We start from the raw sequence: 14,581 nt of genomic DNA on the forward strand, positions 1-14,581 counted from the left end.
TCTACCTGGCATGATCGCCCTAACCACATCTGCCTCAGCCTCACCACCATGGCTTTGTCCGGAAAGACATCTGGAAAGTCTCACGGTATAATTAGCATATTACCCTTTTATTAGTATTGATAGGATATGACATAGTGCCATAACTATAGCATATCTACCAGTATTACTCTATGAGAATATGTACTTCATGAGATAGGAAGGCATCTAATAAATTACATTGTAGATGTGGTATGTAGTAGGAAATACTGTATTCATAGCAATAATATACACCCTGTGACTTCTCTTCCTGATTTAGGAATGCTTCCTTGTTTTTTTGAACATTTACTGGCCCCTGATGTTTTTTTGTTTGTTTGTTTTCTTTTTTTGTCATTCTGTGGAACTTTATTTATGGTTTATTGTACATGAATTGAAGTCTTTAATTTCTAACCACTAAATATTGAAAGGACTATTTTCTCCATGAAGTTTAACATTATCATTAGTCAACTCATATATTCATGTGTTTTTATTGTAAACATCTGAATCATTCACATTGCCATAGATCCTGAACTCATAAGTATGGACCATGCACATGCTGGCAGCAAGCCAGGAAACCACTCTGCAAACAAACAGATACTCTGCATAAGGAGAAAAGTCATAGCACAATATTTAATTTCCAACCTGTTACCTCCTAATGTTACATATATTGACTTCTTTATTCATGTAATATCAGGAACTCAACTGCTTGGTTGGTGATGGGGTTGACCTGGTTTTGGGAGGATTATTCCTGAAATAATTAAGGAAAGGGGGCCTCAATCTTTCTTCTTGGTTGCTTGCTCTTCCCAGCACCTTCATCTTTCTTCTTGTCCTCAATTTCTTGAGTATCTTCTCCTTCATCTCAACCGCCTTATTCCTTCTTTGCATCCTCAAATTCTTCCTTGGCACCTTCTTCCTCTCCCTCTCCTTCCTCTTCCTCAGCATCTTCCTTCTCCTTCTCCTCTTCTTCAGTTTCTCCTTCAGAGGGGGGTTCATCCTTAGCTTCCTCAGCTTTTGCAGCCTCATGGGCTCCTCCACCTCAACCTGCTCCTCCTGAACATGGCTGGTGTATTAAGAAGGAGCAAGCAGACATCAAGTAGGATCTGGTCTGTAAACCACCATAGGCAGATTGGCCAAAGACCTGGGAACTCTGGGAGTAGCCGCTGGCTATGCTTCCCACCCTGGTGAAACTGAGCTGGGTCTCCTCACCTTCCAAGAGTTTTCTGTAAGCTGCAATGTCAACATCCAAAGCCATCTTCACATTGAGGAGGTCCTGGTATTTTAAATATCATGCCATTTCACTCTTTGTAGTTCTCAACTCATTTTCTAATTTGTTGATTGTGTCCTGCATAGTACTAATGTTGGCATTCTGCTTATCCTGCAGCTCTCAGAGCTGCTTTTCCAGCACTTCGTTCATGCCCCGGCATGCTTGCATCTCCAGAGTCTTGGCCTTGAGCAGGCAGCGGCTCTCTAACACCTTGTCCTTGGCGGCACACACCACTTCAGTGTTCTTGGCAGTGCTCTTGGTTAGCACAGTGAAGCGGTTCTTGAACCATTCTTCAGCATTCTGCATGTTCTTGGTAGCCAGAATCTCCTACTGGACACAGATGCCCTTGAGCATAGCGGGTGCATCCTGCTGTCAGGCCGGCGACCAGAGACCTCTACTCCCAGCCCCACCTGAGCCCCAGTGCCTCCTAACCGAGTCCCAAGGCTCCACCCCAATCCTGTTGCCCTCTCCTCACTGGGACCCCTCTCCTCATGCTGCTTGTTCTCAGTGCCCGTCCCCCAGGCCCAGTCTGCAGGACTCCCGGAGGGGTGGCCGAAGCTGTTTGCTCCCAGCACCTGCCCCCCTGGCTGGGGCTGCAGGACTCCCGGCAGGGCTGTGACTAAGGGCGCTGGCATCTTTGTGACAGAGTGATGCTTAATTGGCATATCACTCTTTTATTAGATAGGATGCTGCTTTGAACATAGGGGTGCATATATTTTTTCAGATTGGTGTTTGGGGTTTTTAGGATGTATTCCCATCATGGTGTCACTGAGTCAAATGTAAGTTCCATTTTAAATTTTTTTAGGAAACTTCATTCTGCTTTCCATAGTGGCTACATCAATCTGCATTCCCACTAGCAGCCAACTCGTGTTCCCTTATCTCCACATCCTTTGTGTGGCTCTTCCACAAAACACCACGTGCGGGCACGCACATACAGTGCGATTGAAACTTTGTGGCCCATGTGCAGAAGTTGGTATTTTGTGGAAGGCCCACACACAAGGGGCCAAAGAGCCACATGTGGCTACCGAGCTGCAGTTTGCTAACCACTGCCCTAAGAAATTTATCTCTAAACATATTGCTATGTGAGATGTCTAACATTTACTGCCTAAATTCTCAGAGATTTTTAAGATTTCCTGCTTTACATTTAAGTCTTTTATCCACCTTGAATTTATTCTTTTGTATTGTGTAAGTTGGTGGTCTAGTTTCATGTTTTTGATTCCCAGCACCATTTGTTGAGAGACTGTCTTTACTCCATTATATGATCTTGCCTCCTTTGTCAAATATTAATTGACCGTAATGATGACGGTCAATTTCTGGGTCTTTGTTCTGATCCATTGGTTTATAAGCTTGCTCTTGTGCCAGTTCCACACTGTATTGGTTTTAATGGCTTTGTAGTATAGTTTGATAGCGGTATTGTGATCACTCTGACTTGATTCTTCCTTCTCAAGATTGTTTCAGCTATCTGGGGTCTTTTATGGTTTCATATAAAGTTTTGGAGCATTTTTTCTAGCTTTGTAAAGTATTCCATTGGCATTTTAATAAGGATTGTGTTGAATATGTAGATTGCTTTAGGTAGTATAGACGTTTTAATGATGTTAACTCTTTGAATCCATGAACATTGTATATGCTTCCATTTATTTGTATCTGCCCCTATTACTTTTTAAAATATTTTTATTGATTAAGGCATTACATGTGTTCTTATCCCCCATTTCCCCCCGCACTCCCCTGTTGTCTGTGTCCATTGCTTAGGCTTATATGCATGCATACAAGTCCTTTGGTTGATTTCTCCCCCTTACCCCCACCCTCCCCTACCTTCCCTCTGAGGTTTGATGGTCTGATCCATGCTTCTCTGTCTCTGGATCTGTTTTTGTTCATCAGTTTATGTTGTTCATTATATTTCATAAATGAGTGAGATAATGTGATATTTATCTTTCTCTGACTGGCTTATTTCACTTAGCATAATGCTCTCCAGTTCCATCCATGCTGTTGCAAATGGTAAGAATTCCTTCTTTTTTATCACAGCATAGTATTCCATTGTGTAGATGTATCATTGTTTTTTAATCCACTCATCTGTTGATGGGCACTTAGGCTGTTTCCAGATCTTAGCTATGTTTAATTGGGCAGCTATGAACATAGGGGTGCATATATCCTTTCTTATTGGTGTTTCTAGTTTCTTGAGATATATACCTAGAAGTGGGATCACTGGGTCAAATGTGAGTTCCATTTTTAGTTTTTTGAGGAAATTCCATACTGTTCTCTACAGTGGCTGCACCATTTCAATGTCCTATATTTTTCCAAGTACATGTCTTTGACATCATTGGTTAAGTTTATTCCTAGGTATGTTTTTTCTTGTTGTTGCAATGGTAAATGGTATTGTTTGTTTAGTGTCTCTCCCTGAAAGTTTATTATTAATGTATACAAATGCTATCAATTTGTGGATGTTGATTCTGTATCATGCTACCTTGCCAAATTAATTTATTAAGTCTAATAGTTTCCTGGTGAAAAATACTACAAACAACTCTATTCCAATAAGTGGACAATGTAGTGAAATGGACATATCATATTAATAGAAAAAATAGAAGCTTCCAAAACTCAATCAGGAAGAATAAAAAAAATTCTGAGTAGGCTGATAACTACAGATGAAACAGAAGCAGTAATCAAAACAACTTCCAGCAACTAAAAGCCCAGTCCCATATGGCTTCATAGGGGAGTTTTATCAAACATTCAAAGAACAACTAAAACATATTCTCCTCAGAATATTCCACAAAATTCAAGAGGAAGGCACACTTTCAAGCCTTTTCTATAAAGCTAGGATTATCCTACAACCAGATAAAGGCACTACAAAAAAAAAAAAAAAAAGAATTACAGGCCAATACCCCAGATGAACAAAGATGCTAAAATCCTCACCAAAATTATAGTGAATAAGATCCAGAATTACAATAGAAAGATCATACACCATGACCAAGTGGGATTTATTCTGGGGATGCAAGGCTGGTACAATATCCACAAATTATTAAACATGATACATCATATAAACAAATTGAGAGATAAAAATCACATAATCATATCAATTGATGCAGAAAAAGCATTTGTCAAAATCCAACACCGTTTCTTGATAAAAACTCTCAGCAAAGTGGGACTAGAGGGATCATACCTCAACACAATACAGTTGGGCCTTGACTTACTAGTGTCCCAACTAACGAGTTTTTCAAGATACAAGCGTCTCTCAGCTGATTTTTTGCTTTGAGTTGCGAGCTAAAATTCATGTTATGAGTCAGCTTCAGATACTCCACTGCTAGTTGGTGCAGCGAACGTCACAGTGAATGCCAAAACATCAGCCCAGCATCACATGTCTCACTCGTTCACAATTTATTTGACAATTTATCTGCAGTTTGAATGTCTCTGGTGATGCGATGAGGTGCTCAGGTACATTCTGAAAAGTTTATACAGGATCAGTCACTGAGATGTTAAAGATGCTGTTGTGGTGATTTTCAAGTTTATATCATGCACTGTAGCTGCAATTTGCAATTGCAAAGATCAGGGGAAATTTCTAGGTTTCAGTAACTTCAAGTCAAATGATGAGAGAAAAATAAAACATTAGTTTAGAGGGCTGTAGTCCAAATATTTAAGAAAACTAGAAAAATTCAGGATCCAATCAATGTATATGTGGAAATAAAGCTTTCAAGATAATTTGAACAGGAATCTGATATACACAAAAATGTGTTATAGATACTTTTGAAAGAAAATTTCTCCCCTTAAAATCACCCTCATTTAAGTTAGCTAACTTATGACTATTTGCTGTAGTTTTAATTTGGCCCGATTATTTCCATAAACACAAGATCTATCTACACAATTGACTGTATAGGCTCTCCTGAATCTTCTTTGTTGCAGCCTCATAAGGAAAATTGACTTTTAGTTAGCCTTTCTGGGAGAAGAAACCAAGTCACATCGTTGCCATCACATTTTGCCGGCAATACTCATACTTTTTGGAAAATTCCTCTAATATTTTTAGTCCCTCAAAATGTCTTGAGGTTCTTTCTTTGCCATATCTCAGGAAAGCAACCTTTGTTCCTTCCATGAAAAATATGCCATGAACCATGTGAATAGGCAAGGTACTAGGCTGCTTTTCAAAAGTCTTTTATAGGCTTCAAAGTCAATCCTAAATCCTTAAAGGTTTCTGATGACATCCAGATACTGGGCATGTTTCTCACAAACATGACATTCCAGCCAAAGCCGTGGTTAATGAAACCACTTTACAACTGTGTCCTGTTATAAAGAAAACAGATTCTTATTGGATTTATAAATTCTAAAAGGATAAGTAGGGAGAAAAATTTAAATGTTCTAATATTGCTTATCAAGGTATCATTCATTAAATTGTAAACAAGCAAACAAACAAGTATGTTTTATTATATCTGGTAAACAAACCAAAATGATTTAGAAGTCAGCAATATTTTAAGTCATAAAAATAGTAATTATCTTCTGTTTATCCAATCCCATAATCAATTTTTATTTATCTGATTATTTGCCAGTATGTCTACGAATCCAGTTATTCCTTAGAGTTGTATACATTTTCATCCAGTTCAAAGATATAATTTTAACATTTATTATCAGAGTCCATATTTTAAAATAAGTCAGAGTCCGTTCCATTGATATATTTGAAGATGTAACATCTTTGCAAATGCATCAGAGTGGAACATTAAGTGCCTCTAAATGAGAAAATGAATAAAATGGCATGGTTATAGATCTGAATATGATGGAACTGACCAATGAATTTGCTTTTTAGTAAAAGTGATACACAGAATTGTGTGAGTTTGGACTTTCCTCACAGGTTCTTCTCTCATGAAGTTTGAAGGACTAAAAGTACTTTTTTTTAGTAAAACTGAAAATTAACCCCATTTTTTATTTCCTTCACAATGCATCTCCATGCCTTATACTTTCTGTAATCCCACTGTATAATTTTTAACTAATAACTCTTAGAAGTCTTCATTTCTAATTACCAAGAAAAGCAAATAACCAGCACCCTTAGATTGATTCTTAGGAACATATTTCAAACATTCAGTTTCAAAGTACACTTTTAACAAAGCAGAAGACCTTATAACAGTTCTAAATCCACTATATAGACAATAAAGACAAAGCAGGTGACCTAGCAATCAATGGGTTAACAGCTGAACAAGGGAAGGTGAAAGAGAACTGCCTGCTTAAGGCAACAGCTGCAGCAAATTAAGTGGCCAGCGGCCCCTGCAAGATCTCCAAAACTACAAAGGGCACAGTGAGGAGGCCACAGAGTCTGATTACTTACTACTTGGTGTGGAGAGATGATACTTCATGGTAGCCCCATGTTGTGTGCAAATCGAAATGCAGAATTGGGCGAGCTAGGACTTTCCTCCTAGGTTCTTGCCTCATGAAGTTTGAAGAATAAAGTCACGAACTAAAAGGCTTCTTTTAAAAATAAAAGTGTGAAAATTTATTGGAAGCATATCAAACTCCCGTGTTAGGAGTGGTTCCCAAGTGGGTAAGCAGTGAAGCCTCTTTGTCTAAAGCAGTTGTTCTCCACCTTCCTAATGCTGCAATACTTTAATAGAGTTCCTCATGTTGTGGTGACCCCCAATTTCATTGTTACAAATTAAACATAATTAAAGCATAGTGATTAATCACAAAAACAATATGTAATTATATATGTGTTTTCTGATGGTCTTAGGCGATCCCTGTGAAGGGGTTGTTCAATCCCCAAAGGGGTCGCGACCCACAGATTGAGAACCGCTGGTCTAAAGGTTTATAAATGCTGGCAGCTCTTTGTTTATATATGCTACCTTCTAATTGGACCCCTTCTCCATTTTATGTTACCTGTGCTCTTCTAATTGGCTCTCCCCCCGCTTTTAATTACGTGGTATTAGTCCCAAGTTTCAAAGCCCACTGGGTGCCCCCTTCTATTTCTTTTTCCCCTTATCCTATTACATTCCTCCATACTCTGTGTATATGAGATAAAAATTGTGGTAGCTTGGAGCTATCTCTGCCCATTACATGTGTCTTCCTCTCCCATGACCCCCTTCCCTAAAACTGCCTTCCCTGTTTCTAAACTCCTTTTGGAGCATTTTAAGATAACAATTATATAATTTCTAAAACATTCACTTTAATATTAAAACTATACATATACAAATAAAATATAATTATCTACACTAATAAAAGACAAAGATGCAAATTGACCTTACCTTCACTACACCTTAAACCATGCCCACCAGCCAATCAGAGAGACTATATGCAAATTAACCCAACCAAGATGGCAGCCGGCAGCCATGGAGCTGGAGTGAGCAGGAGGTTTGGTTGCCCCAGTGATGGGAGGAAGCCAAGATTCCTGCCTGCTGTGGCAGGCTCTGAACTCCACTGAAGGCAACAAAGTTTCAATTATAGAAGATAAATAAACCCCAGATACCTGCTCTCAGCCAAGCAGGAGGCTTGGGTTGCCACTGGCGATGGAGGAAGCCAAGCTTCACTTCCGCCCACCTTGGCTGGCTCTGAGCTCCTCTCAAGGCTACAAAGTTTCAATTACAGAAGGTAAATAAATCTCAGAATTTAAAAAAAAGAAAAACAGGAGAGGCTGGGAGCTTCCATAGACAGGGGCCTTGGCCAGCCTGAAAACAGCCCTCAGAACCTCATCCAGGCTGGACAGGTACCCCACTGGGGACCCCCACCATGAAGGGAGTGTGACCAACCTGCAAACACTCATCAGCTTCTTACCCAGTCTGGCCAAGCACCCCAGTGGGGACCCCCACTCTGAAGGGGGTGTGACAAGCTGCAAACACCCATCAGCCCCTCACCCAGGCCAGGTACCCCAGCGGGACACCCATCCTGATCAGGGACACCCTTTGGGGCAATCCAGCTGGCCCCCACCCATGCACCAGGCCTCTATCTTATATAATAAAAGGGTAATATGCAAATTGACCCTAACAGCAGAATGACTGGGAATGACTGGTCACTATGACATACACTGACCACCAGGGGCAGACGCTCAATGCAGGCGCTGTCCCCTGGTGGTCAGTGCACTCCCATAGGGGGAGCTCTGCTCAGCCACAAGCCAGGCTGATGGCTGCCAGCACAGCGGTGGTGGCGGGAGTCTCTTCTGCCTCCTCAGCAGTGCTAAGGATGTCCTACTGCAGCTTAGGCCTGCTCCCCGCTGGCAAGTATACATCCCCCAAGGGCTCCCAGGCTGCCAGAGGGATGTCTGATTGCCAGCTTAGGCCCAATACCCCAGGGAGCAGGACTAAGCCAGCAGGTGGACATGCCCTGTGGGGTCCCAGACTGTGAGAAGGCACAGGCTGGGCTGAGGGACCACCCCCCAAGTGCACAAATTTTTGTGCACCAGGCCTCTAGTATTTAATATAAAGATAACAATACTTGAAGTTAACTCTTTTTCTACTGGATTCTCCCACCCCAATAATTTATAGAACTTCAAAAAGCACATCTCCATGTTCTACCAGCATGTCCTGGCGGTCATTTGCTATTGTTATATACTCTGCCATCTTGAAATTGGCTTTGCCATGCCCCTACCATTTTGCCCCCAATAGGATATATAACCCTCCTTTTCCCCAAACACAAAAGAGTTTAGCCTAAACATTTAATAAAAGTTAGAAAAGGCTCAATAATCAGAGTGAAAACCACAGAAAGAAGCTTATGATTCTTTCTGAAACAGAACTCACAGTAAGACAGGTTTGGTTTCTCTCCAAACCTCTAGTTATTCTTTATTGGATGAAGTTTCTTATGCACTTCAATTACATTGGAACCAGTCTGTTCAAAAACCAAAACCTTTATCCCATTAGAAATAATGTAAATTGAATTAATATGTTCCAGACCCCCAAATGATTCCTTGTTTAACCATTTCTTATATACAGTGCATGTCTATTGCACTGTTTCATCTGTAAATAAACAATTTTTCAAAATTTATGGCACCACCCCCTACTTGCCTCAAAAGAATTTTTCATATATCACTGCCTCTGAAATGCTGTCACCTGCTAACTGCTTTTCCTTTATCCAAATAAATAACAGTTTTTCCACCTATTCAATTGCCTGTGATTGTTGTTTTGTGAGTATTTTTAGACCCTTACTAACATTAGCACTCTTGATGGACTCTTTGTTTTTAAATTGTGCTAATCTTATTTCAACATTAACAAAAGCATTCTTTTCTTTGTTACCTGAGAGAAGTTTTTTGTTATGGTGAGGTATCAGCATTACAGGGTTGTCAGGTCTAAAAATGAAGTTTTCATGGACAACCCAGACATTTCTTCTGTGAACAACTTGGTTGAGAACTGAATGGTTTGAGATGGGAGAAGTCTGGGAACTGAGGTTTGGACTGTATGTCAAATCGGCCTAGTTTGTTTTAAATTTCTCTTTTATAAGGAGAGAAAACAAATCCTTCTGGCATTACAAGGGTCTCCTTGGAATAACTCAAAGCCATATCTGGGATAAGAAAATGTCTCTTAAAATATAAACACTGAGAAGGTAGAGAAAGGCTGTTTGTTCCATCTGTGTGGTAACTCCTGCTACTGAAATGGTTGCCTCACTCTTTTGGCCATTTTTGTATTTAGCACCAAATAAGTGTCTCCAGTACCGACTATGAAATCATCAATTTGTTACTCACTGTGATCTGTACTTGACACCTGCGGTGTGTCCTTGGTGAGCTCGGAGGAGAAGCTCTAAGACTGCCTCTATCACTACTACCTGTGCAACATGTGGGGCTGACAATGCAAGGGCCAAATGAAGCAAAAGTGGGAACTGCACACCCACTGGCCAGTGCCTGGTGGCAAGAAGGACAGAATTGCACAGAAGCTACTCAATGGCCAGCACAAGCTGCAGCCCCAGCCACACACTTACCTTTCCTCTCTCTGGACACCAAAAGACCTGATAAAAGCACTTTATCTGACTCCAGCTGTAACTGAGGTCCTTAGGGTGAAGGAATCCTTGTTGGTCAACAGATTTTGTGTTTACATTGCTTAAGATTACTGCTTCAGTATCTTTTCCTTACTGATTGGTAAATGAGTAACATCCAAGTGGGTATGCCTTTTTTATGGTTGTTAGTTCAAAGAGAGCAGTAGAAAAAAGTTACCAATAATTGTAGAGAAGACAGGACTTTTCATTGTCCTTGACAACATTTAAAGAGGTTGGCTTGTGAATTCTAATAACAAGCATGTATGACGTCAGCGACTTGAGTTTTTTTAATGCCAGTTTTTTCCTTCACATTGAGGAGGTGCAGTCACCCTCCTGCCTCATAGTATGCACAGGTTTCGGGGGTGGCATTAATTCTCCCGTTGTTCCCAGGACATCAGAGCTCCCAGGGATCCAAGATGAGGATTTAGGGTGTTTGAAGGACTCATTTTATTATTTTTTCTTCTTTCTGAGTTTTACTGTTTGGGAAGCAAGTGAGGTATTTTTCCCCTCTTTGGATCATTAATGTATATCCTTTTTGAATAGAACATTTATTATGTAACATGAAAGCTTATGAATAAAAAAAAATCTATCCCATTTACCAGACCTTTGGCAAAACAATTCTAATTAGTCATTGGCTAATAGCTGTAAGTTGATGACTCAGCTAGAAAAGGCCTAATAGACTCTCTGGTGGAACTGAGACTGAGCCACCCATTTTAAAACAGAAACAAAGTTCAAAACAAAGATAGAACTCAAATAAACGAGTACTCTCAAGCCAAATCCTCCAGAAAGAGGGTGTGGGACACTAGTCTTAGAATCTTATTTCTTGCAAACCAAGTATGACTTTTACAAGGTTCGACTGTCACACAACCCAAATGGAGGAGATAGAGCATTGCAGGTGTGCACACCTGTTCCACATACCCAGGCTTGGAGCCCATCCACTTCCTTAATGATCGATTTATTCCACCAATAGATTTTTTGCAGGCAGCTGATGCTATGAGAGGGTGATCAGGGAGAGTCTTTGAAATAAGAAACTCTAGGCAGCTGCTGGGAAGTCCCTGGAGTCTCTGACCTGGGGTTGGCCTGCCCCATGCAGCATGTGGACTGAAGAGGGCTAGACTTGTCGGGGTTTAAGACTTCCTGGCTGGCGCACTAATTCTGATACCAAACCCAGGTTTGGCTTCATGAAAGCCAATAATCAAGAGACAGAGGCTGGTGGCAGGAAAGTAGGCTTTATTCAAGAGCCAGCTGCTTGAGAAGACAGGTAACTCTCATTACAAAGACTATCCTAACAACTGGACATAGGCAGGGGGTTTTGTAATGAGGAAGAAAATAAAACAGAACAAAGAAATATAATTAAGAGAGGTCAGAGATCTCTGAGAAAGGGACTAAGTGCAAGCCAAGGTGGTTTGCTCAGATAACCTGTTGAAGGTCAGCAAATATCCCAGAGCTGTCATATCTAACGGTCAGAGTCTGCTTGTTTTGGCCTTAGCTTCTACAGTTGTTAAGCTAAGAGACTGCTTATCTGCAATAGCATATTATGTGGGTTGGGTTACACTGTTACATACAAAAGGAAGGAAGGTGACCACTACCTTACATCATATGCAAAAATTAAGTCAAATTGGATTAGAGACTTGAAGAACATAAGACCTGGCCATGAAATGCTTAGATGGAAGCATAGGTGGTAAGCTCCTTAACTCAGGGCTTGGTGATAATATTTTGAATCTAAAAACAAAAACAAAGGCAAATGAATAAATGAGACAACATCAAGCTAAAAAGCTTCTGCACAGCAAAATAAACTATCAAAAAAATGAAAAGGCAACCTACTGAATGGGAGAAAATATTTTCAAATCATATATTTGATAAGAAACTAATATCAAAATATACAAAGAAATCATAAAAAAACAGAAAGAAAGAACAAAAGCAAGTTTAATTTAAAAATGAGTAGAAGAACTGAATAGACATTTTTCCAAAGAAAACCTACAGATGGCCAACAGGTACATGAAAAGATGTTCAACACCACTAACCATCAGGGAAATACAAATCAGCACCACAGGGAGCTCTGCCCATGTGGCTCTTTGGTTGGAGCATCATCATGTACACTGGAAGCCTGTGGCTTTGATCCCAGGTTTATACCTAGGTTTCAGGGTAGATTCATTAGGGTGTGTGCAGGCAGAAGGCAACTGATCACTGCTTATCTGTCTCATCAATGTTTCTCTTTCTGTCTCTCTCTCTCCCTTCTTCCCTCTCTGAAATCAATAGAAATATCCTTGGGTGAGTGATACAGTGAGATATAGACTTCACATCTGTTAGAATGACTATGATAAAAAAAAAAAAGTAGAAAATGGAGGCAAGTCAGAGAAGCCACAGCCATCTGGAGCAGAAGGGGCCAAGCTGAAAAAAGTCCCTCCTGATGTGTCACCCATGTTGCCAGACCTCTGATCATTCAGGGTCCAGCCCAGTAGTTAAGGCAGGATTTATCATCTGCTTCCTGCCTTTGAATTGGTGTCCTCCTTCCAACCGAAGCAAAGAACACTAGCTTCACCTCAGGAAGAGGAAGAAGGTGGGATTACAGGACTCAGAGTGAACTCTAGGATCGTTCAAAGTGGGCCTGTTGCTGCAAAATGATGACCTTGAGCCAGGAGTGTATCCAGGTCCCAGAAAAAATGTGAACTTACTCTTTTGAGGGAGAGGAGTCTCATATTCTTTTCCTGTATCCATTTTGGAGAGTTCTACACCTGATCAGCTACATCGCCTAGAGAAATACACTTGTGCACTAGCTGAAGAAACAGATCAATTATGGAAGATGCATTGTCACTGCAACTTTAGAAAGTTCAGAAGAACATGAGTCATGGTGTGAGGTAAACATGAGGCTTCAGTATGCCAGATAGAAGTGGCTGCGAGCATTGACACTGAAGATCTGTGCCAATAGGCCCAAGGGCTAACAAACAATGGCCATCTCCCCCCCTTATTTGAAAGAGGAGGAGCAGCTGTCCAGGAAAAAGTCAAGGTCATGTCAGCCCCCATACCACACAACAAGGATACGTGCTCCTCTAACAGTGCCCATGGCCATAGCTTTTACCCCATCCCTGGGAAGCCGGCTTATGACTGCAAAGGCACCACCAGTGCCCACATGGCACAGATGGTCAGCAGCAGCAAGAAGCCTGGGAGCACATTCCACTGATGATGGCCAAGACCCTTAAAGATTTCAAGAGCAGATTCTCCCAATGATGAACCAAGAACTTGCCCCGGGGATGGAATTTGGAAGGAGGAATACAAGGACAGTGAGGGTGCGGGATGGTACTGCCCCAGGAGACTAGAATTTTTGGTTTTGTGGAATTTTTGGACTATGACTCCTGTTCTTTTGAAGTGTTGCACCTGTGAACCTTCATGCCACAGCAGTCAGGAGTGTGTGTGTGCCCATGCATGTATGTACACATACAGAAAAGGAACTGGACGGATACATGGGTAGACACTAAGGTTCATCTTTAGAGTATCTAGGTCATGGTAATGTGGTGCACTTATTTATTTACTGTGTTTGTTACTTATTATTTCTTTTTTTTTCCTTTTTTATTATTATTAAGGTATTACAAATGTGTCCTCAGCCCCCCCCTCATTAACCCTCACTCTTGAAGCTGCTATAGAATTGAGACAGGCACAGATATTGGCACAGATCAAGCAACAAGTATATATGTCCTGAGTTCCTGAGTAAATAAATGGTAAATGAGAATGCAGGAATTCCAGTTGGAAAGAAGAGTTTGAATAACAGCAGAGAAGCAGTATGGTACAGAATCTGTTTGACTAATTTGAGGAGTCCACTTTGGTTGAAGGTTAGGGTAATTGATGGAGATAATGGAAACCCAAAGGACCTCAGGTGGCAGGCTCAGCATTTTAATTTTGGGTTTGTTTGTGTTCTATATCCTTGTATAACAGATTACATGATCTGGTGCTTTGAAGTCATCATTGGAAATTTGGCTCTAACTGAACTGGTGGTATCCAAGGAGATGATCTCGGGTAAATCCATTTCATTTTTGTTCTCTTTACAGAGTTTGATTTTGTTTTTCTGTGTCCTTGCAAATGACAGTTTCCCTTGCTTCCACTTCTATCCAAGCTCATGTCCTTTGAGAAATATATATTTAAATTTGCAAGAAGATCATTCAAGTTTCTACATATGAGCCCTTGAACAACAGAATAGAAAGCCCAAAAGTACTGGTCTCAAATTCCTCCTGGGATTCAAGGTCTCTAGCCCATCATAGGTGCCCACTGTGGATACTCATATGGCATGCAAGGTCCTTCCTCTAAGTGTAAGCAAGAAGGGTGGGGGTAGTACTGAGTTATTGTTCAATAATTTAGTTATATATATCATTTAAAAAGCAGAGCAAAGCA

General features: G+C 40.7%; 1 long non-coding RNA gene across 1 annotated transcript; it reads right to left on the reverse strand.

The window, feature by feature from the left end:
- Nucleotides 1-4,660: 4,660 nt before the first annotated feature.
- Nucleotides 4,661-11,917, reverse strand: LOC107182344. Its single transcript, XR_001513070.1, has 3 exons — nt 11,846-11,917; nt 10,145-10,213; nt 4,661-4,712 (listed from the first exon to the last, which is right to left on the reverse strand). It is a non-coding gene; the product is annotated as an uncharacterized LOC107182344 (long non-coding RNA).
- Between the last annotated feature and the right edge of the window lie 2,664 nt (nt 11,918-14,581).

Source organism: Myotis davidii, unplaced genomic scaffold (assembly GCF_000327345.1).
Source record: "Myotis davidii unplaced genomic scaffold, ASM32734v1 scaffold1656, whole genome shotgun sequence".
Lineage (NCBI taxonomy): Eukaryota > Metazoa > Chordata > Mammalia > Chiroptera > Vespertilionidae > Myotis > Myotis davidii.